The sequence below is a fragment of the Tupaia chinensis genome, unplaced genomic scaffold (genome assembly GCF_000334495.1).
Source record: "Tupaia chinensis unplaced genomic scaffold, TupChi_1.0 Scaffold000392_1, whole genome shotgun sequence".
NCBI lineage: Eukaryota > Metazoa > Chordata > Mammalia > Scandentia > Tupaiidae > Tupaia > Tupaia belangeri.
In genome coordinates this window covers 2,603,631-2,627,476 of record NW_006159894.1, presented here as the reverse complement: position 1 = coordinate 2,627,476, position 23,846 = coordinate 2,603,631, and the positions used below count along the sequence as shown (strand labels likewise).

The following is a 23,846-nucleotide window of genomic DNA, read 5'->3' as shown; positions in this document are numbered from 1 at the left end:
GAACTCCCTTCATTACCAAAGGCAAAGAAGAAAGGCAATATATACCGGATGTCTGCACTCTATGGCAGAAACTGGAAAATTGGAAGATATAAAGGTGTGGAGAGCAGCTGAGGGTACTAGAGACAGTGTGGGAGGAGGGTGGGAAATGGGAGAGGGAATCAAGGAGGGAAAGAAAGAAGCAAAACATTTAAGGGATGCAAAAATAGAAAAATTATTTGTTGAAGATAATATGTATTGTAAGATCTCTGACTGAACCAAAATGCAAAGCATTCATGAAGGAAACATTCATTTGCTATATGCTCTAATGATACAGTGACTGAATGTAAAATAAAAAGAAACAAAGAAAATTAAAGAAAAAGACAGACTCCTTCCCTCCATCATGACGTTCTCCACTAGAAGCAACATGGCTCTCCTTCCAGGATGATCTTCACTTAAAAACACACCAGTCAGGGCCAGATAGTAGCACAGCAGTATCATGAGGCTTGGCAACGCTGGACCCCATGGGGAAGTTCCAGGTTCATTGCCCAGAGACCTCCTGTACACCCCAGGTGTGCGAATGTCCACGATCTAGGGCTGACTGAAGCTGGGAGTACATGGCAGTAATGAAGACTCCGCTGGGAGTGCCTCCCTTCATGCTCTTGTAGGAGAAATAAACTTAAATAAATGAAACCATGAGCCAGCTCTCCCACCAAGGCTCCATTTTTACTCATCTCTATTATGCTCATCTACAGCATAAAAAGATTGCATTATAAGAGTTCCAAGATTACCCAGACAAAAACCCCATATTTCTCTCCTGCTCCATGGAGGTGGCAGATGGATGAGGTGGGGAGCATTTGTACCTTGAAGGTAGACTTTTACACAGTTGGCACTGGGGTGGAAGGATGTTAAATGGTCCCTTCCTCATGGCCCACTACAGGTCACAGTCACACACACACATACCCCAGTGCAGGCAGAGAGACCCAGTGAACTTAAGTCTTCCATCTCATGGGCTCCTGGCAGGGGAACAAGGCAGGTGTTGGGGTCGGAGGAGATGTGTGGGGCTTCACAACTCTCAGAAAATGGGTGATGGAACCAAGACTAACAGAGTTCTGAAATCTCCTTTCTCTTTCCATCTTTCCTCATCCCACAAATCTCTAGCAAGATCACGATGCTAATAAAATGCTGCCAAGAAATCAAAGAGGATGAATTCCTCACAACCCAGAATTCAAGCTCATGTCCAGCCAGCCTTTGTCACAAAAACACAGCCACACTTAATACATGCAGTCCATTTCTACTGTATAGGTGCAAGAAAGCTGAAAGCGCTATATCCATAACCTGAGTAAGGAAGGACAGAAGGCAGGAAGTGACAGGCTTATTTAGAAATTGAAGGGAAGAGGAAAAAAAAAACTGTTCAAGAAAAAGTGCCTAAAGGTGATTCTCTGATTTTGGCAGGTATTAGTAACAAATTATCGGACAAAAGACCAGTAGCATGTGTTCCTACAAATTAAGGACATTAAAGGCAGACAACCCAGTTTTGAAAAGACTTGATTAGCCTCTTCACAAAATAGGCAACTTAAGTGGCCAAAAAGCACTTGGAAAGGTTCTTAAGGTCATTAATCAGCAGGGCAATGCAAATTAAAACCACAGGAAGATGCCACTATGTATCTACCAGGATGGCTACCATTAGAAGGTGTGACAGGCCAAATGTGGTCAAATGCATATCAGCAGACATTCCCATCTGTTGCTGGCAAGAGTGTAAACTGCTGAAACTGCTTTGGGAACCTGTTTGGTAGTTATCTATCAAGCCAACAAAAACTTACCCTCTAACACAGCAGTCCCGCGTCCAGCAGAAATCAGCGCTCATAGGCACCAAAGGACACTTAAATATTCTCATCACCCTTAATAGAAGAGTCAAATGCTACAGACAACTCAGACATCATCAAGAATAGAATGAGGGGCCAGCAGGTGGCGTGGTGGTTGAGGGCACTGGACTGCCACATAGCCAACCGCGGGTTCAAGTGCAGGATCTGGTGGCTTGCTTTCTCACTTCCCCCCACCCATCTCTCATTCTGTCTCTCTCTCTGGTCAAATTTAAATAAATAAATAGATAAAGTTAAATAAAATAGTTCTTTTAAAAATAATAGAATGAATAAATCAGTCGAAGCAAATTCAAATGGTGCTAAGACAGCACAAGGGGAAAGAATTTGCTCTTACTATAAGCAACAGTATGGATGGGCCCTGCTCCATGGCCTAGTGGTTAAGAAAATCAGATCCCACAAAATCAACCTTACAGCTGGAATCCTGGCCTGTGGCTGGAGAAACATGCCAGGCACATGTGTGTGTGCACTAAATCCCAACGGGATTGAGAAATGGAGAAGGAATTGTGTGGCCACAACCCTTGGAGAGGATACTTTCTCCCTCTCCTTCTTGCCCTGTCTCTCTGTTTCTCTCTCTGGCAAGTACAGGCACCCTCTGGCAACTAAAAACGAACTTGTGTGGATGTAGTTCATGTACACAATGTTGAGAGAAAAACCCAGACTTGAAAAGGTCCTATATAGGTCAATGCTGGTAAAGTTGAAGCACAGGCAAACTTCTCTATGATGATGGAAGTCAGAACAGCATTGCCCCTGGAAGATGAGTATTATCCCAAAAGCACAGGAGGGAGCCTTCTGGATGGTGGAAATGTTCTACATCATGATCTGGGCAGTGGCTACATGGGTAAATTGACGAAGTCTTATGGTGGATACCTAACTGCATCTAAGTTTTATTTTCATACAAAAGGAAGTAAAAATATTAATTCAAAAAAATAGAGGGACAGATCCAGTGGCTAATGCATGAGGCCTAGGAATCTATGCTTTATGTCAGAGGTACATTCATGAGAAAGAGAGAAAAAAACAACTCTCAACAGGATCTGGTCACATCACAGTAAGTTTTCCACTAGTTCTCCATCCCATCAGGATCTTGGGCATATGTGCATATAGCCACCATGTTTTTCAAGGGCAGGATTCAAACTCTGGTTAGTCATGTGGAATCCAGCTTCCTCTACACAGTCTCTAACCTTCACTATAGGACTAGTTCAGGAATCTAAATGTTTTTCTTTTCTTTTTTTTTTTTTTTTTTTTTTTTTGGAGAGGTTTTCACTATAGGGCGCGTGCGCTCACCAGACAGACAGAGAGACATAGAGACAGAAAGCGAGAAATCACCCCCCAGGGGGGATGGTCACGCTGCAATCCCTTCTCCTCCATTCTCCTCTTGGGATCTTGGGCACGCACGCACACGCGCCCGCCGTGAGTTTTAAGCCACCGGGTCCAGGATGCAAACCGCGGTCTACTAGGTGGGAGTCCAGTGACATAGCCATTACGCTAACTTGCTGATTCCCCAGGAATCTAAATGTTTAACTAGCTCCCCAAGGTAATGTGATACCCTTGGTCAGAGACTGTGTTGTGACAAGCACAGCCTTAGCCCAGTCCTGGACAAGAGGAAAGGCTGATGCAGAAGCATAATTATCAGTGTGGACACAGAGCAATGTGAGTCCCTCCGGGGTAAACTGTTGAAAAAACTTGCAAAGCTTTGCTGTTGACCACACAGCTACTCAAACATAAGGACAAAGGAACACCAAGAGTCCCAGATCACTGAACTCAAGAGCCCTACATGCTGGGCCTGTGCCTGACACCCCCCTCACACCCTTATATAAAAAAACAACTTTCATTTGCTTCTTCGCCTACTAGAGGGGAAAGTTGGAGAACTCCCCAGGCAAGAATTCCCATCTGTGGAATTACTGGGAAGCCAAGGGTGGGGAGCTGGACAGTTACAACACATGCATCGAGTGATTCTAATAACTCCCTTACAGATAGCATCCCCCTCGCCTACATGCACCCATTTCCCACCTTGGGGTACCACCAGCTGAAGGCCATTTTTAAAAACAATTTTGCCAGAGGGCAAGTTTGCTTGCCGGAGAGAGAGGTGGGCAAATAGAGTGAGAAAACACCCCTCGTGGGATGTGATCATGCTCCAGTCCTTCACTTTTCTGTCCTTTCAGGATTTGCGGTATACACACACAAGTACTTGACATGCTTCTCAAGCCACGGAGGCCAGAACTCAAACCACACTGTAGGTCATGTGAGGTCTGGCACCTTAGCCACCAGGCCACGGGCTGGCCTCCAATGGCCATTTTGAAGGCTGCCTCCACCTTCTTCTCACTTTCTGTTTCAGAGTAAGAGAAAGCACAGAGTTGAGTTACACAAAATTCACAGAGGGGCCAGAAGGGAGCATGGTTATTGACCATGGGTGGGACTTGACCCAGTGTCTTGAAAGTCATGCTGCATGCAAACACATACATGCCCAAAATCCCAAGAGGAAACTGGAGAAAAAGGGCTTTCAGCATGGCCATCCTCCCTGGGGAATGATTTCTCACTTTCTCTCTCTCTCTCTCTCTCTCTCTCTCTCTCTCTCTTTCGTGAGCACATGTGCCCTATGGCAAAAACAAAACAAAAAACTCCCAGTGGCTTGCTGGAGAACACTCTAAACCATGCAGTTCCTTAACTACTGCAGGTTTGGACACAGTCAAGCCAAGCGAAGGGAGAAGCAGGAGAGAAAAGTGCAGGGACACAAAACTACATATTCAGCCAGTCCTGACTTGTTCTGCTGCTTTTTAAAACTCGTTTTTATAATAGTTACACTAAACAGAGTAAAGTCTCAAATCATTTCTGCCGAGTTTCTTTTTCTTTCTCCCTTGTCTCTCTAACCTTTGGAATCCTGTTACAACTCATCCTGAATGCAGCAAAATCCCCACTGAGCTTCCAGCCCTGTGCCGTGTGTCTTGATAAAGTGCACCTGTGTCTGCCATGGGGCTCTGCTCTGCCGCCGCTTTCTGCAGCCGCATCTGGAGAGTAATTAAATTAAATCACGCGGGTCTCTGCCGTGCTCTGTCTCGTTAATGGTCTCCAACTCAAGTCATCGTTTCCCTTGCAATTGTTCTTTTCACCTTTTGCATCATTTTCTGAATCCTTGCAGCTTTTTCTTTAGAAGGGACAAAGGGGATAGAAGTGATCATTTTAAATAAATATATAAATAAAAATGGCCTTCGTTATCTGATGCTATGACAACGTAAACTTCCTTACTGGCCCCTTCTTAGATCTGCAACTGGAACAGCATTTGGCAGGGCTAGGGCAGTGGCCTTCGTGGCCTCAGCACCCACAGCTTAGAAGACAGTGAGGAAAGTTGCCATCTCCACGTCCCCCAGGTGGCCTTCAAACGGAATTGTTCCAACCCTGCCTGGCTACTGAACTGCAGGTCGTTAGGCATTTTGGACGAATTAACTAGCTGCCAGGACTGCCAATAAAACAGGATGTACACACATACCCCATGTTGCCTCATCTTAAATTGCTCTAGAAAATTTTTTTCTGTCTCAGTCTGTTGTAAATGAGGGGGTTACGGGAACATGGTGGGAGTGACTAGGACGCCTTGCTGCTTAATTTGATTACTTTAATGTGCTTCAGGGCTAGGACGTGCCAGCAAAAATAAAGGCAAAGATATGCCATCTCCATCGCTCGTTATTGAGCAATAATGGGAGGGCATCGTCTTGGCCGTATTCATTAACCAGACAAGATGATGGGATAAATGCGTATCTGTTAGGAGGGAATAACTGACACTGTCGCCATCGCTGGGATGTTTAATTTTCTGAAGTTTTATTTTCCAATGCTAATCATTCTCTCCAGCTAATTGCATTCTGGGCTAACATTTCTCAGCAGGGTTCTCAGCCCGGGGGAGAATTTCTAAATGTATATATACATTTCTGATAAAATCAGCCTAAGCAGTGTGAGAGAGCAGAGTATCTTTTGTTTCCAGCGAAGATCGAGACATTCGGATAACCCAGAACTGTATGTCTGCCTTTCAAATTCAACTTTTTTGAGCACTTATGGATGATAATTCTCCAAGAAAAGCATGAGCCTCTGTGGCATATTCTGAGAAATCCCCGTTGATATCAGTTGTGGCTTTTGAGAGGGTGGTGACCTGCTGGTCCTGGCCTGTACCCGCCTGCCCCTCCCAGGGCCCCTGGGAGTCTCAGCTCACAGCTAATTTGGCTCCAAACAGCGACCCTGAGGCACAGCAGCTCACTGTCCTCACAGACACTCATCTCCCTCCACTTACTCCTTTCACACTTACTCCATTCAGAGTTTGAGCGAAAGATTGTGTTTTATAAAAGTTAATCTATTTCTTCCATGAGTTCGAGAGACACAGAAAGACACCACCCCAACAGGGTCCCAAGGCTGCAATCCACTGCCAGTCTTAGCCAGCCTGGATCGTTGGCACGCACACGCCTGGTACGCTCAGGTAGGGCCCCATGTGTGAGCCTGGAATCTTTACATGTGGGTCAGCCTCGGAGAGCATCGCGTTTTACTGCTGTACTCCATGTGTCCCCCTAAAAGGCTTTTTAAAAAAATTTCCCATAACCACTTCATGCTTCAGGCAAATGACCTTTCTGATGTTAAGCTGAGTTCTATGTACCACTCACACAGCCACCTTCAACTAAAATGACTCCCTGATCCAGTACTGCCTTTGAAGGACCAAATGGGTCCCTATAGCATCCCAGTGCAGACCTGACAGGGTGATGACCCTTCAAGGTGTTCTGGGTGGCCCCTCAGCACTCCACCTGGGAGCATTTGGGAGCTGCATCCCCCCACCAGAGCAGGTGACACTCCTACCGCCTTGATTCTTTCTTGGCTCTACTTCTTTCTAGAATATTCTTTAAATTCTAAATGGTAAATCCATTCTGTAAAATAATCCTTTCTTTACTTTACCCAAACATAATGAAACACAATTTGGAGAATAACAGAAGAGATTGATTGTCCCTCTTCCGGTGATTGGCTTTCAACCAAGGAGGAGGACATGCACCCTATGAGCAAAGTAGTACCCCACTCCCTGAAGAAAACCAGGAGGACACTTGGAGTCTGGTGGAAGGCTTTGGGAGCACATGGCTAATCTGGCTCCATGGCAGGGATGTGGGGAAAGTCAATGAGTAATGAAGGGCTGCTCTCTTCTCAATGTTCCCAAGGGACATTAGGTGGAATAAAAAGAATGGCTGACGTAGGAGTAAATACATACACACACACACACACATATATATGTGAAACTAGAGATGGAAAATTATCGATGATAACATACATGACCAAGCCACTATGCAGTACATTCTGGATGGGAAACCACTTCTTGTGTGTTGTGACAATGATTAGGGGATGAATGTACATTGATTAATTTTTTTAAAAAAGTTTCAGAAAAAAAAAAGAAACAACAAAATATCATGATTATAAACACAGATTAAACAATAAATTGGTAAAATATATTTGAAAAAAATGATCATAGCTTGCCTACAGGTATTGAGGACAGCAAGTGAGATGTGTCTTACTTTACTGCCCTGGCACAAAGCTGCTTTGGTGAAGTGGGGCCTGTCATGATTCCAGACAAATTTATGATTGTTCTATTATCGTGTGAAATATCTGTGATCATTTGATCCAGATTCCAAAACACTTGTAAAGAAAAAAAAAAAAAAGAGTGGCTGATCAGAGGAGGCCAGAGTCAGAAATCAGAGTTTGATGTGGGGGCCCACGGAGTCAGTTCTCCCCAGGGAGGAACATTCTGGCCAAAAGAACCAGCTAGGAGTCCCCTGCACTGGCAGCTGACCCAAGGCAAGGCTGAACATAGGATGATCAGAAGTTAAAGCAAACAATATAGGAGATGGCCCACTCCTGCCAAGTCCCACCTACAAATTTCTATGAATTACCAATTCCCCACTTATGTCCTTTGATGAAAGTACAGTAGCCTCACACACTTGGGAAATTGGCCAACACAAAGCTCTTGACCTTGACCTTCAAGCTGAGCAGCCAGCCCTCCCTAGGTTCTACTGCACCTTCCCTCGACTTGACCATGGAGACTGGTGTTCCCTTCTCAGCCCTGAATTTTGTTGCTCATGTGACTGACTTAAAGTTCCACAAACACCCCTCCTGGGATACATGAGTTACGAACTCAACTCAGGAAGCCCTGAGGGTTATCAGTCATCAGCACGTAGCATGTGAAACAGCTGATCTTGTCCAGGAGCAGCAGGGGTAAAGTCGCTGTGTCTGCATAGAGGCCTGCCATCTGGAGGAGGCCAGGGCCAAGCAGGGAGACTGTCCCCTCCCTGAGAGAAGGCCTGGCAGGTCAGGTGGGGGCAGTCCTACTGAATCTGTCATTACCTCCATGTGAAGCTGATGAGAGAGCTGGGACCACACTAACCCTCTCTCTGGTAGGTGTCTGGAGTCAGCATCCTGTCTTCATCTGTCTGGGTGATTCCCACAGGCTCAGGCAGTTCCTGGCACATAGAAACCACTCAAAAAACGACCGCAGTCTGAATCCAATCGCTGTCTTGTGCCTGGAGCCTGGTCACCTCAGAAAGTGCCATGCAGCAACTCTGACCCCCACCTTCCTCTTTCTCTTCTCACTTCTAAGAGATCGCCCATCGAGAATCACATCTAATGGAAGGGGAGAGAATAGAAAAGGGGCAAGAAAGGGAGGGATGGCAAGTCATCAGCAGCAAAGTCCTCCCCAAGCCACTCTCTGTTACCAGCCTCCTGGTTTCACGGTTGTGACTTAAAATAATATTTAAATATATCTGAGGCTTTTTGATCTAAATAATGATGTACATTTTTTGGGTTTTTTTTTTTTTTTTTTTAGATTTTTGCTGTAGGCCGTGTGTGCTCACCTGAGACAGAGACACAGACAGAGAGAGAGAGAGAGAGAGACAGAAAGTGAGAAATTACTTCCCCACCCCCTTCTGGAGGGATGGCCAGGCTGCAATCCCTTCTCCTCCATTCTCCTCTTGGGATTTTGGGCACGCGTGCTCACGTGTCTGGTGTGAGTTTGAAGTCACTGGGTCCAGGACTAGAACAGCAGTTAGCCATGTGGGAGGCCGGCAATGTAACCATTATGCCATCTGCTGGTCCCTAATGATGTATATAATCCTCTCCATTGGCCCAGTAAGTTGAAGATTCCATTTTTAAGCAACATCGGGTTTCTTGGAGGCAGCAGGGTCAAGGGCGATGGGTGAGGGCACTGGAGCAGGGAGAGCTGGTGAGCTCTGCCCCGACCATGTATCAACTGTGCACCCTTAAGGCAATTCATTGCACTCCCTGAGCCTCAGTTTCTTCATTTTAAAAGCAGGGATGAAGACACCTACACCGTGCAGGCTCTTTGTGCGATTTACTTGAATACCCTGGGCACCCAATAAAGAGAGCTATTATTGTCATTATCGTCATCATCATCATTACTCTTCCAAACCTGAGCACACCAGACAGACAATTATGGAATTTAGGGTACTTTTTAACAAGCCTCAATTAGTGTGATTTTCATGCCAATCCGTATAGTCCTTAAAGAATCATTGCTTTTTACCTCCCTCTCTCAAAATGTAACACGTCCTATATTTACTTCAAGTGAAAATTAAGAAGTAAAGTTCCCCCCCCCCATTTTTTTGAGAGAGAGATTTTTGCTATAGAGCACGTGCACTTGCTAGAGAGACAGAGACAGATTTTTCACAGAAAGTGAAAAATCACCCCCAAGGGGGATGGCCATGCTGTAATCCCTTCTCTTCCATTTTCCACTTGGGATTTTGGACATGCACGCACATTTTACCTGCCATGAGTTTCAAGCTGCCAGACCTGGGATTTGAACCATGGGACTACATGGGAGTTGACTACATGGGAGTCCAGCACCTTAACCACTGTGTCACCTGCTGGCCCCGAAGTCCCTTTCTGAACTGCAAACAGATCTTCCACCAGAAGGCAAAAAGGCCTGCCCTGGTATCTGAGTCTGGGAGTTACACAAACCTCCAGTAAAGTGTCCAGAGTAAGGAACTCTGCAGAGCTGTGCCTATCTTGACTGACGGCAGGGCTGACAAGCCCAGGGAACTGCTTCCATTTCAAGACATGGCTTGAAAGACCTCAGCTCATACGGGTTAGAAGCCTGATCCTGGGCTCAACTGGGGCACAGTGGTAATGCAATTTAACTCACATGGGACAAAAACCCAGGGCTTCCCAGAGCATGCTGAATAAAGCATGTGCATGTCAGTGATCCAGGCCAGGTAAGGCTGGAGTGAATTATGGTGTGATGACCTTTTCAAAAGTGCCTATTTTGCCGTCTTTTGTCCACCACTGCTGAGAGAGAAGGGATTACAGGGAAGGGGTAGAGACGCCTTTGAGTTCAGCATGACCGAATTGCAGATCCACATGAAGCAAAGTTATTACAACAAAATGGGAAGAGGCAAAGTAGCCTGCCCTTTTTTAGTCAAATGAGAATGTTTTTGAAGGGAGTGTCCTTCAAACACTGTCAATTTCTAAGATGATAAAAAAAATAATAACTGATAATAGGGCCAACCCCATTGCCTAGTGGGTAAGGGAGCTGGATCCCACATGGCCAGCTACAGTTTGAATCCTGGCTCCAACAGCTTGGAAAGCAGGCCAAATGTGTGTGCATGCCACAAATCCCAACAGGATGGAGAAACAGAAGGAAAATGATTGTGGCATGATGATGCTCCATTGGGGGTGCTTTCCCTTTCTCTCTTTCTCTTTCTCTCTTCTTTTCTCTTCCTCTGGCAAGCATATGTGCCCTCTGGTAGTTTAAAACAAATGATAATAGCTAACACTCAGTGACTACCTACTCTGATTTTAAGCATGGTTCTACATAATTTACAATCGAACTTAATCCTCTCAAAATTGTACAAGATATATCTTGTTATTACTCCCATTTTACAGATGAAGAGGCAGGTTCAGAAAACCCTAGAACCTGCCCAGGCACAAATAGGACTACAAGAATAAAGATTCTCTTATTCTCCCAAACCGGATCCATTCGATGGTCCCAGCTTCTTTTCTGGAGCTCAGGGTGGAATCCAGACTTTCCTGCCTTTCCCCTGAACCCCGGGGCACTCACCAGTACAGCACTTCTGCCTCTGAAACTGCTCTTGCTCAGTTTCAGAGTCTCACATCCAGATTCCTGCAGGAGGCCCCGAGGGTCTCTCTGCCTGGGATCTCTAGTCCCTCTGACCTTCCCTGTCCCTAGACAAGATGAACTCCCATGAGATGCCATTTTCTGTAGGTCATTCTGCTGGAATGCCAGTCAAGTGCAAACCCATTACTCCCAGGCAACATGACCAGGTGTAAGTCACTAAACCTTCTAGGGCCTCTCTTTCCTCACAATATAATGATACAGTAACAGTCCTTAGTGTTGGGCAAGAACTGAATGAGGTGTTAACATAAAACACACAGAAGAGCGCCTGACACAGAAACATTCGATAATCTGTTGCACACTTCCTTTTTCCTGCATTTCTCCTACTTTCTTTCCTTCATCTTCCCATTTTTTCTTTCCTTTCCTCCTCCCTTTTCTCCTTTTCTTCTCTTTTTTCACTATTTCCTTTTTTCCTTCCTTTCTTCATCTTATTTTTTATTTCTCTTCCCTCCCTTCCCCACCCTTCCCTTTCCACTATTTGCCAGTCAAGTCAGTCACTCTCCTCAAATGCCGCCCTCTCTCAGGTCAACTGCTGTCTCTAACAATCCCACGCCACCTTCCCCAAATACCTCCCTTGTGTGCTGCTACCTGGCTGGGAAGTTCTTCACAGGCCCCCCACACCCTGCCAGGCCCTTTTCTATGGCTCTCTGATCGGCTTCTCTTTCTCTCTTTTCTGAATTTGCTTAACAATATCATCAGCTCTACTTCATTTAGCACCAATCATTTACCAAGGTGACATGCCTTGGGGTGGGACTGAGTCAGTCTTCTGCAGAGAACAGGTGCTATGTGGCTCCCTGCAGCATCTGTCACCCACTCCTTGGTGGCACCTACAGCCCAGAGCCAGGCCCATGGAAGGCACTCCACAAAAGCTCACATGGTGGAGCAAACACCATCGTCCTCAAAAGTTCTATGAAATTCTTCATCATACAGAGGTCTTTAAAGACAGCGAAGTCATGCATGTTCCCCGAGGAGTGCATCAGCAAGCCCAGCAGTGCTCCCAGTCTTAACTATGCCCAAATATCCCCAGCTTGCTCCCTTCCTCATTCACCCAAAATGACAACCATCTCACTCTGGTTTACCCAGGACTGTCTTGATTTTAAAACTAAAAATCTTATATCCACCACCTAAGTCCCAGGGAAGCTAGGATGACTGGTCACCTGATTGCCCAGATAAAAGACTTATTTTTAGAGGGCAGAGACCATCTTTAAACTCCTCATAGGCAATCTAAAGCCTTGCTCACCCCTGAGTAGAACATCAGCACAGAGAGCTCAATCAGATCAGATAGCTGATACCTTGAATGCTGACGGGGTCAGGCTCAAAATAAAGAAACATCAGCTTCCTGGGAGAGAGAACAGATAAACAAGGGCTGAGGTCTACAGCCTGGCCAAGTTCCTGGGTCTCTGCAAAGACAGCTACTCCAGGGACAGTCTTTCCCCTCCTGACTGTCAGGCCTCCTTTGTGAAGAGCTGCTGCTCAGCCCAACCACAGAGCAGTTCAAATTGACTAGGTGACAAACCAACCCCAGAAATGCCCTTCTTGGGATGCGGCACACTCCACAATGGGCGAGAAACAGGACCTCCTCATTTTTCATTTTGTTTTCATTTTTCCAGAGGGCATTTGTGCTTGTTGGAGAAAGAGAGAAAGCGCATATGCGCCTGCCCACACACACACACCCATCCACACACACACACACAGCAATCTAAAGCCTTGCTCACCCCTGAGTAGAACATCAGCACAGAGAGCTCAATCAGATCAGATAGCTGATACCTTGAATGCTGACAGGGTCAGGCTCAAAATAAAGAAACATCAGCTTCCTGGGAGAGAGAACAGATAAACAAGGGCTGAGGTCTACAGCCTGGCCAAGTTCCTGGGTCTCTGCAAAGACAGCTACTCCAGGGACAGTCTTTCCCCTCCTGACTGTCAGGCCTCCTTTGTGAAGAGCTGCTGCTCAGCCCAACCACAGAGCAGTTCAAATTGACTAGGTGACAAACCAACCCCAGAAATGCCCTTCTTGGGATGCGGCACACTCCACAATGGGCGAGAAACAGGACCTCCTCATTTTTCATTTTGTTTTCATTTTTCCAGAGGGCATTTGTGCTTGTTGGAGAAAGAGAGAAAGCGCATATGCGCCTGCACACACACACACCCATCCACACACACACACACACACACACACACACACACACGCACGCACACAGTGTAGGGCATGGACCATGCTGCAATCCCTTCTCCTCCAGTGCTCCCTCCTTTTGGGATTTTGGGCATGCACACATATGTGCCCAGCATGTTTTTCAAACCATCAGTTCTGGGGCTCAAACTGCATATTCGGCCATGTGGCGTTCAATTGCTTTAACCACCAGGCCACAGGCTAGCCAACTCCTCGTTTATAAATCTCCAAATTGCTCTAAACAAGGCCACAACTTCTCTTTGAGCCTCCATATCACTCCTTGGATTAAAAAGAAAAATGTGAACTTCCGTCCAAATCAAAGAGGAAACAACCGGGGCATTCTCTAAAGCCAGGTAATGGGTGCCCTGCTGCACCTGAATGGGGCCTCCTCCTCCAACCTTAGGGATCCACAGATCAGTATCAATTTGCTACCTGGGAGTTTAGCTCCCACCTCTCATTCTAAAAAGAAGATACGCAATTAGATGCATCTTCTCAAAATAATGCACCCGAGGCCTTAAGAAGATCACAGATTCTAGCTCTGTCTTTTACAGGTGTGATTATGAACAAAATGGCTATGTTGCAAAATACTAATAATGATAATGATGATAATGATAATGGTAAGATAGCAACTAACACATCAGGGCATTCACTCTGTACTACTTGGTCTTCTAAATACTTTGCTTATCTTAGCTCAACTCATCTAAACAACAGCCCTATTGGATGCAGATACTACTACTGACTCCATTAACAGGTGAGAACACGGAAGCACAGAAAGGCAGAGAAACTTTCCCAAGGTCACACAGCAGGATTTTTTTTTTCCAGAGGTTTTTACCTTAGGGCACATGTAGTCATGGTGGGGGGAGGGCAGAGATGGTGAGAGGAAAAGTGAGAAATCACTCCCAGGGGGGGATGGCCACACCACAATCCCTTCTCCATTCTCCTGCTGCAATCTTGGGCATGCACGCACACGCACCTAGCGTGAGTTTCAAACCACCAGGTCCACAACTTGAACCATGGTTGGCCAAGTAGGACTCCAGTGATGTAACTGCTATACCACCTGCTGGCCCCCACACAGAAAGATTTAAACCAAGGTAGTCAGATAGAACCCATCCTCTTGGGGCTGGCAGGGGGCATGATGGTTAAAGGCACTGGGTTCTCACATGGCCGATTGTGGTTCGAGTCCTAGACCGGGTGGTTTGCTTTCCTGTTTTCCCTTTCTCTCACTCTCTCTCTTCCCTTTCTCTCTCTCTCTTTCTCTCTCTCTCTCTCATCAAATTAAGAAAGAATAATAACAAATGGAATTAAATAAATAATTCTTATTTTAAAAAATCACTTAAAAAAAAAAAGAATCCATCCTCTTAATCCCACTCTGGACAAACAGAAGGGGCTCCAGCTCCAGGAAGATTCATCCTCAGAGTAGACGCAGTCAACTTGTTCATTTTATTGCTTATTTTACCCCATTTCTATTCAGTAATGGAAATGGCTTGCAGAATTCTATAATTGTAAGAGAACATATATCAAAAGCAGATGGAAAGTGTGAAAGATAAAAAGTTCATAAGGCAGAAAATGTAAGTGGGTTAGGACTATCAAAAATGCATGCTCTGTGTGCCAGGGGACAGTGGGGAGAAGAAATTTGACAACTGGACAACTTTGGTGGCCAGGTAGGCTGGGAGAGGGTGTCTCTAACCATGTGCTACATATTCTGTTCCTTCTATTCCTTCTCTAGGAAACTTTTGCTAGAATTCAAGGTACAATGAAACTGGGGTTGCCGTCCCATCTCCACCCTGGAGTGCAAATAATCCTTCTGCCTGATTAACAAGACTGCTCCCCACCCTGCAAATGGCTTGGCCAACCAGGCAGAGCTGGGATCGCCTGCAGAAACTGGGGAGTCTTACAAAGCTATGTACCTGTGAATATGTTCCCTTCCATGGCAAAAAGGGCTGTACGAATTACATCAAGGTTATGGATTTCTGAGATGGGGAGATCATCCTGGATTATCAGGGAGGCCGATGTAATCACAGGAATCTGTAAAAGTGAGAACCCCTCCAAGCAGCAGTCAGGAAAGATCTGAACAATGAAGAATGGTCAGAGACATGAAAAGTTGTCGATGGAATAAAGATGAAGTGGGCCATAGCTGAGGCAGGCACGTGCCCTCGAGAGCTAGAAAAAGCAAAGACATGGATTCTCTCCTAGAGCCTCCAGAAAGAAATGCACCCCCGCCAATGCCTTAATGTCAGTCCAGTGAGGCCCTCTGATGAAGAGAGCTGTAAGATAATAAATCTGAATTCTTTAACTGACCACCACTAATGGTCATTTGTTACAGCGGCAACAGAAAACAAATAACTGCTAGATTCCCATATGAGTCACTCAGATATGCTCTTAGACAGTTCAGCAAGTCAACTACTATATATTATAATTAGTCACACCGAGAGACAAACCCTGAAGCAGGTAGTACTAAGCCTATTTCCAGACACCTTCGGCATAGAGCCACTCCACTCTTTACCAGAGAGTTGTGTGATGGCCACAGCACTAGGAGAGTAAGTAAGATTCCTGTGTTGAACCCACTAACATCTGAGCCAAGACCACAATCCTTACTTTTGGACCACAGTAATGAATCTGAATTATGGAGAGGACCACTCATTCTTCCAGGTCACCTTCAGGCCCACAGCCTCTGATGGACAAGCCCCAAATAGAGACTTTTCCAGTGAGACTTGGATAACTATTTTTCTCCTATTTTTAAAATTGCCTGAGGACACATGCATTCACCAGAGATGGAGAGACAGAGATAGAGGGAGAAATAAAGTGTGGTCACTCTCCAATCCCTTCTCCATTTCTCCATCCTGTTGAAACTTGAGATATGCATACACGTGCACCTGGAGTGTTACTCAAGTGACTGAAGCTGAGGACTTGAACCCCAGTTGGCCAGGGGGGATCTGGCTCCCTTAAACACTAGGCCACCAGGCCAGCCCATGCTCCAATTTTTAATTTGTCAAGACAGATTTGAGGCCAAATCTGGCCAAAAGTCTAACAGAGCACAGTTCCAAAACCACCTCAAGAGGATGAGGGTCTACCCATGACATTGGGCCTTTTTGCATCTTCGTTCTTCAGTAAGGTTTGTAGAGCCTGGCTCAACTGCCAAGCTGTGGAAACTTCAAGAGGTCGTTGGTGCCCCCTAGTGGTCCTGAGATGCGCTTTCAGATTTTTTGCCATTTCTTTTACTGCATCTACCCCTCATTAGATTCTAGTGGAAAATGTCACAAGTTACTTTGTCTGGGGCTCCTAAAGGGGCTAAGCACCTAGATTTACCCAAGACTCAGGAACTTCCTGCCATATCATATTCTCAGCTTTAAAACCAAGAAATTCTTGGACAGTAGGATGAGCTGGTCTCCCTATCCCTCCATGATAGTTCTCCTAGAGCCCACGTAAAAATTGCCTTAGAAGGGGCTGGCAAGTTGTGTGGTGGTTAGGGGTGCTGGACTTCCACATGGCTGACCACAGTTTGAGTCCTGTACCTGGCAGCAGCTTGCTTTCTCGCCCCCCCCCACCTCTCTCTCTCTCTCTGCATGTGTGTGTGTGTGTGTGTGTGTGTGTGTGTCTCACTCTGGTCAAATTGAAAATATAAATAATGATAAATAAGATAAAGGAAAAAATTCTTTTTTAAAAAATGCCTACAGAGAACAAAGACTTTCTTTTCAGGGCACTTCAAACACCCAGTCCCAGTCCCAAAGACAAGTGAGACCTGACCAGTGTGCCTTTAAAACACCTCTGGATTCAAGATCAGCAGCTGGATTATGCATACCTTGCTCATGTTAGGAAAATAACAACTGAAGATTTGTGCATTATCTCTCAACTCTCATTGATGAACTAGGGGCAAGGGTGAGGAGCAAGCCCAGGGGTGGGGAGTAGAGTCACCCTATATACTAGGCAGAGCAGACTATAGGAAGGAAATTCCAACGATCACTCAGCTTTCTCAATTTTTCCCAGAATTCTCTTTTGCAAAGCTTCCTGAGAAAAAACACCTGCTTTCTCTTCCTTTTTCATTATAATGTTTATAAGTATTTTTTTAACTCTTTATGAGGGCTGAGAGGGAGAGAGAGACAGAGAAACAGATAAGCATTTTTTCGACAGTCCTGCTGTGACACAATCCTCCTTCCCCAGGCTCATCTATACAACCTGGCCTGTTGAGGTTGGTCCAGGAATTGACCCTGGCCTCCCATTGGTTTCTAGACTCACATGTGGTGGAGCTCCCTGTGCACCACTGTGACTGGGCTTATTTCTAACTTTTAAGGAGGCCAAAGCCTGAGGCTATTTATTAACAAAACGAAAAGCCCAGCACCCCAAACACACTCAGCATGGGTTAAGTGACCAATACATGAACATCTGAGGCCAGGAGCTGGGGATTCTATAGCACTTTTTGTCCAGACTAATGTTAGTAAGTTGGAAATCGCTTAAGGGTTTTTAAGAGAATTATTATGAGATACAGGTTAGAGTCAATGTGGATGGGGCCAGCAGGTGTCATAATGGTTAAGGTGCTGGATTCCTGCATGGCTAACTATGGTTCAAGTCCTAGACACAGCAGATTGAGAAGCACATTGGGTTCATGTGTGTGGATTCCCAAAATCCTAAGAGGAGAATGGAGAAAGGACTGTCGTGAGACTATTCCACTGGGTAGTCATTTCTCACTCTCTCTCTTTTTCTCTGTCTCTCTCTCTGACGAGCACATACACCCTATGACAAAAACCTTAAAAAAATACATAAAAATAAAGATGGCAGAAATCAGAGGCTTTGTGGTTAATTTTCAGGTGGAACGTGGATGATCACCTGTGTGTATTATTTGCAAGATACGGAAGAACCCACCTGCCTAAAACTGCCCTCATCAGCCTTCCATGAAAGAAAAAGGCCATTCTGTTAAGGTAAGTGGTGGTCTTCCCTAGGACCAGGCTAGAAGAAGGTCCAGCCCCCATGACCTCTAAACTTCCCACAAGTAGATACTGTCTGTCCATAAAATGAAGGTCCATTTTTGTGACTTTTCTATAGGTAACACCTATAGAAAGGTGTTTGATGAGATGCCAAAAGCTAGATGAACACTCTTGTTTTGTATTAATAGATTATATTTTGTAAAGAAATTCTTGTCTGATCTCTTTCCAAAAGGTTTCAGGCAGTCTTGAGAAGCTATGGTAATTACTACAGCTGACTGCCATAGCTATGAAAAGTATTTGAAATCTAAAGTTAAGTGCCCAGAATACTAAAATATAGTAACCTAGGACAATATGTAGACTTTGTTTCCTAAACTGATGTTTCTAATTCATCTTATGGATCACTTGCTTATTGGAAAATTTTGCCTCATTTCACAGGACAAATAGAAAAAGAACCATTTCTAGTCACTTGTCATCAATTTCTCCTGCAGAATTTGTCTTGTTTAATGGAATAACTTCAACAAGGATGAGGAACAAACAAAACTGCTTGGAAAAGAGAGAGGTGACTGTACTACGCACCCTAGGGCCACATGCCAGATCAGTGGTGTAGTGGGATAGTATTTATTGTAATAAAAAATTTATAAACTTTGTCCTATATCTTTTTAGAAAATTTGCCATAGGGCATGTGTGCTCTCCAGAGAGACACAGAGATAAACAGAAAGTGAGAAAACACCCCCCAGGGAGGATGTCCACACTTCAATCCCTTCTCCATTTCTCCTCTCAAGAATTTTGGGCACACACGCACATGCAACTGACATGTTTTTTCAAACCAGAGAGTCCAGACTCAAACTATGCAGTTGGCCACGTGGGATTCCGCCACTTAACCACTACCTAGCTGACCTTCCCTCTACCTTCTTGATTTAGTAAACCTAAGCCATTATCAAGCTGCTAATTTTCCCTGACATTCCCTTTTCTTCTGGCTGTAGGGATTTGAAGGTAAGCCTGTGTTGCCAAACCAAAATTTCAGGTTTCACAAGTTTGGGACTCAAACCAGCTTGTCATTTTGCATTGCTGAAAGGAAACAAAGAATCAACCAGGAATGCATTAAATCATATTATATATAAAATAAGAAAACTTGGCTGAAATCTTCAAAAGCACAAAAGTCAGTTCAAACCTAAAACTAAAAAGACAATGTGGAGTTTGTGAAACCAAAGGGACAGCCCCCAAACCCACACGCCTCTTTCCATTCTACGTTCTCCCTGCGTCTGAAACCAAAGTCCACATGGAAGAAACTAGGAGAAAAGACTTCAGAGGTGACAGTGCGGACGGACTCTTCCTCAGCAAAGGAAGAAGCCAAGCAGCTCTTAGCTCTCCTTCTGAACTCACCTCACTCTCACTCCACCCTACACAGAAGGCAACTTCATAAAAGTGTGCCCTGAGTTATTAGAAAGAAAGATACCATTGGGGTAAATAGCAAATGATCTATTTCTATGTCTCTATGAGAGCTCTAACTTGTCTCAAAAATAAGATGTCCAGGGACCAGCAGTTAGCGTAATGGCTATGTCGCTGGACTCCCACGTAGTCAACCGCGGTTCGAGTCCCGGGCCCGGTGGCTTAAAACTCACGCCAGGCACGTGTGCGTGTGTGCCCAAGATCCCGAGAGGAAAATGGAGGAGAAGGGACTGCGGCATGGCCATCCCCCCTGGGGAGTGATTTCTAGCTTTCTATCTCTCTGTCTCTCTCTGTCTGTCTGGTGAGCGCACGAGCCCTATAGCAAAAACCTCTCCAAAAAAAAAAAATGTCCATAGGAATAAAATAACATTTTAACGAGAGAGAGAGAGATCAAGAGATTTAAAGACCAGGAGGGAGCTTACTATGTCATAGGTATTTTTGACCCTACATTGGCCCATCCAGTCTCAAGCATCATTTAAACCAGTCGTGCCTTGGTTCCATTGACCCCATCTCTGTCCAAATACCTACTAACTGCACCTGGTCATAGAGACCCTCTGACGGCCACCATAGAAGGGTGAGTGGGTCGGCTTGGTTTTGTACTATTTCATCCATGAGTTTGTTTGATGAAGGAAATGTCTTCTCAAGAATATGAGGCACAAGAGTGAAAACGGCACCAAACACTGAGTACCCAAAACCAAGAAACACAAAAACCTCATTCTGAGACATGAAATTGTATAAAAAATAATAATAAAAGATCTTCTTCTATGAAATTTGGAGTGCTTAATAACGCTTGCTGAATCAATGAAGTCATGGCACAACCAGTCAGTCACATGGTGTGTCAGCACTTTAATGCAAGTAGCAGAAACAACCAATGTCTCTGACATGTCATCATGCCTTTAAGGTCAAGGGAACGGTGACAGTGGGGCAAGGGGAGAGGGTTCATCCAAATGAGCGTCAGTTTCTGAATTTCACACACTTTACTCCTGACCTAATTTAGGGCACCTATACTGCTGTGAACATTCTAACACCCCCCAACACAAATACACACATGCAGTGGAGTGTGGAGTATGCTGGAGAAACCCAGAGCCATAAACTCATTTCACAAATTATTCTTTGTTAATAAGTTGAATAATTTCAGGAATTCTTTTTAATTTTCCCTTTTTATTCATGCTATTGGTACAGGCAGCAAGAACTTCAATAATATTCTACAAGCCTTGAAAAGCAAACTCACCTAATTCATGAAATTAGGCTTATAGCCCTAAAAATCTGGACTGCCGATAAGAGTTTTAAGATTAAAAAATAAAAAATTTATCCACTACTGAAATGTCACCCACTGATAACCAACATATGAAAAACATTCTTAACAAGTGGCCTACATTCCTGGGGAAGACAATGTGAGCTGAATTTATATATTGACTGATTTTCCCACTGAAACAAGAATACAACAGAGGATTGTTTTCTTTGCCAAGAGGAAAAACCAAAAACAAACAAACAAACAGAAAAACCTTCAGAAATATCCCATCAGCCACAAAATTAGAGGAAGAGTATCCCACAGAACAGAAAGCGTTCTGAAATATTTGTAAACCACGTAAGAGGGTGACAGAGATCACTTGAGCTAAAACCAATAGAAATGTGACACAGTACCAGTCCGTACTGAGTTCTTAACTGATTTCACAATCCCTACAGGGTAAAGACACCTTCCCAGAGGTCATGAAATAAGGGAAGGCCTCTTTGGGGGAGATTCTGGCATTGCAGCCTCAGAATTCGATACCCCAGCTTGAGTTCTGGAATTCCTACTTCAGAGTCTCCATCAGAGACCAAGGGAGATCAGTCTCATTGCATCACAGTCATGAGACCCACCGTGAGGTCTGATTATCTTTCTCCTGCAACCTCTGCCAGGCCTTTACTCCCCTCCAAGTCACCTTCTCCCTTTTCTTTTCAGTTTATGCCAGCAAGCTAGGTTTTCTTGCTACTTCAATCATCATTTTTGAGTTACATGTTGAGTAGAGCTATCCAGAGGGGCAGGAAGCAGACCGCCTTCCAAGTCTGAAGGGTCAGGAAGAGCAGGGAGAACAGAGAAGTGTATGGGGTGTGCGTGCACCACCTGGAAGGTTTCTTGGCTTCTGTAGCCTCATTACAAAGCAGGGGGTCTCTAAATGGACTGTAAGTCACCCATTTGGTCTACTGTCTCGTCCCTTGCCTTTCTTCCTCTCCCCTCTAAAGAGCAACAACAACAACAACAACAACAAAAGCCATCAAGAACAGCAACAACCAACAAAGCTCAGCAGCAGAAATAAGGCTCCATGCAGGACAGGAATGAGATGGATGGGTCCTCTCCCCACACTCATGATAAATGAAAGGAAATGTGGCCGTGTCTCTCACCTTCATATCTTCATTGCTGTTGTTTATTGTGATCGTACTAGTGAATTTACATACACAAATATCACACATTATACTTTTCATATCTCAAGTGCAGGAAAAGAAAATTGAGTATTTTTGTCATACAAGTCTACACATGGATACTACTTTCTAGATCAACTTTGTCTATACACCAACAGTGCTGTAGGCCATCCATCCCAGTGAGGTGGAGGGCTACACACATTGTCTGCACACCTCTGCTAAAATGTGCTATCAGATTGCCAAAGCCAGGTCATACAGGGGACTATGTCCTACCTTAAAACATGTTTCTCATTCTTCATATCCTCAGAACATAAAAATAAGTTGCAGTGGTAAAATGTAGTGGTCTGAGAGGCTGACCTACATGGGAAGACTCACAGTTGATGTCCAGAGATCTCCCTGAACATGCTGAACATATGCATGCCCATGATCTGAGGCTGGCTGAGTCTGGGAGTAGATCATGGCAATGAGACCTGGTGGGGGTGCTTTCTCTCACTGTCTCTCTCTCTGTGTGTATCTCTCTCCATGTCTCTCTCACTCATAGAATAAAGAAATAAACTTAAAAAATACTAACTGGATTCATCCTTACATCTAAATCCTAAGAAACACATTTTAGATCTTAAAACTTTGAAACATATATCAGAACTTTTCAAAGAGCCTACTAATCTTAAACATATTCCCAAGTATATGTAGTATTTATTCTTTCAACTGTTGTAATAATTAATTTATTATTAGATGGCTTAAGTGGTTGACCCATATAGCTTAATTACTGAGCCACCCTGCTTTTAGCTTTAAATTCTGGCAAAAAGGCTTAGTGATGTTAGCATTTATCATCACAGCAGGTGGAATCAAGTCATAAGAAGTACATGAACAAGCAAAATGGCACTTGCCATTTTTTTCCCATATATGAATTATAAAAAACTCCAGGGCTATTTTTAATCCTTATTTAATAATATGGCCTGATACCAACTGAAGCTTTACATGGAGATGAAAAGCTTATTTCCTTGTAAAATTCTCACAAGGAATTACTACAACAAAGGAACATCTTGTTCTGGAAAGCTTGCTTAATAATGCAGCCTGTTTTTATATACCCTGGTGGTTTACATTCTTGAATGACAGAGTATTCCTTTCTCTAAAGTGACTCAAAAGGCAAAAAATGCAGGAACCAAACAGAACTTGGAGCCTCCCTGCCTCTGTACCTCTAAGACCAGAACCAATTTAAGTTAATCCATACCTCCTACCTTGGCCCTTCCTATTCATCCACCTATATTTCACCAGCTTAGGAGGAGACACAAGCTATGTGTCCCAGTCACCAATTGCTGTGTAACAAAATAACCCATATATAGCAGTCAAACGTATTTGTTTCAGTATATCTCATGATTTTTTTGAGCCAGTAATTTGATGAAGGCTTGCCTGGGTGGTCCTACTGTTTCACATGGTATTGATAAAGGTTACTCAGTGGTGTTCAGCTAACAGATGGGTTGATCTTAGGAGGTTCCAAGGCAGCTTCACACACATGCCTGGTATCTTGCAGGGCTGACTGAAAGGCTGGGCTTAGCAAGGATTGTCAAATGGAGTACATGCAGGTAGCCACTCCAGCATGGTGACAGGATGGTCAGCCAACAAGGCAAAAGCGACCCAGCCTTTTATGATAAAAACCACCTGGTGGGAACCAGCAGTTAGCATAATGGCTATGTCGCTGGACTCCCACGTAGTCGACTGCGGTTCGCGTCCCAGACCCTGTGGCTTAAAAACTCACGCCGGGCGCGTGTGCGTGCGTGCCCAAGATCCCGAGAGGAGAATGGAGGAGAAGGGATTGCGGCGTGACCATCCCCCCTGGGGGGTGATTTCTCGCTTTCTGTCTCTCTCTCTGTCTGGCGAGCGCACACGCCCTATAGCAAAAA

At 44.6% G+C, this 23,846-nt stretch overlaps 1 protein-coding gene across 1 annotated transcript in view; it reads right to left on the bottom strand.

Moving 5' to 3' along the window:
* CLIC6 (CLIC family member 6) overlaps window positions 1-23,846 on the bottom strand; it is a 49,333-nt gene that overhangs the window by 11,709 nt on the left and 13,778 nt on the right. The window lies entirely within an intron of this gene.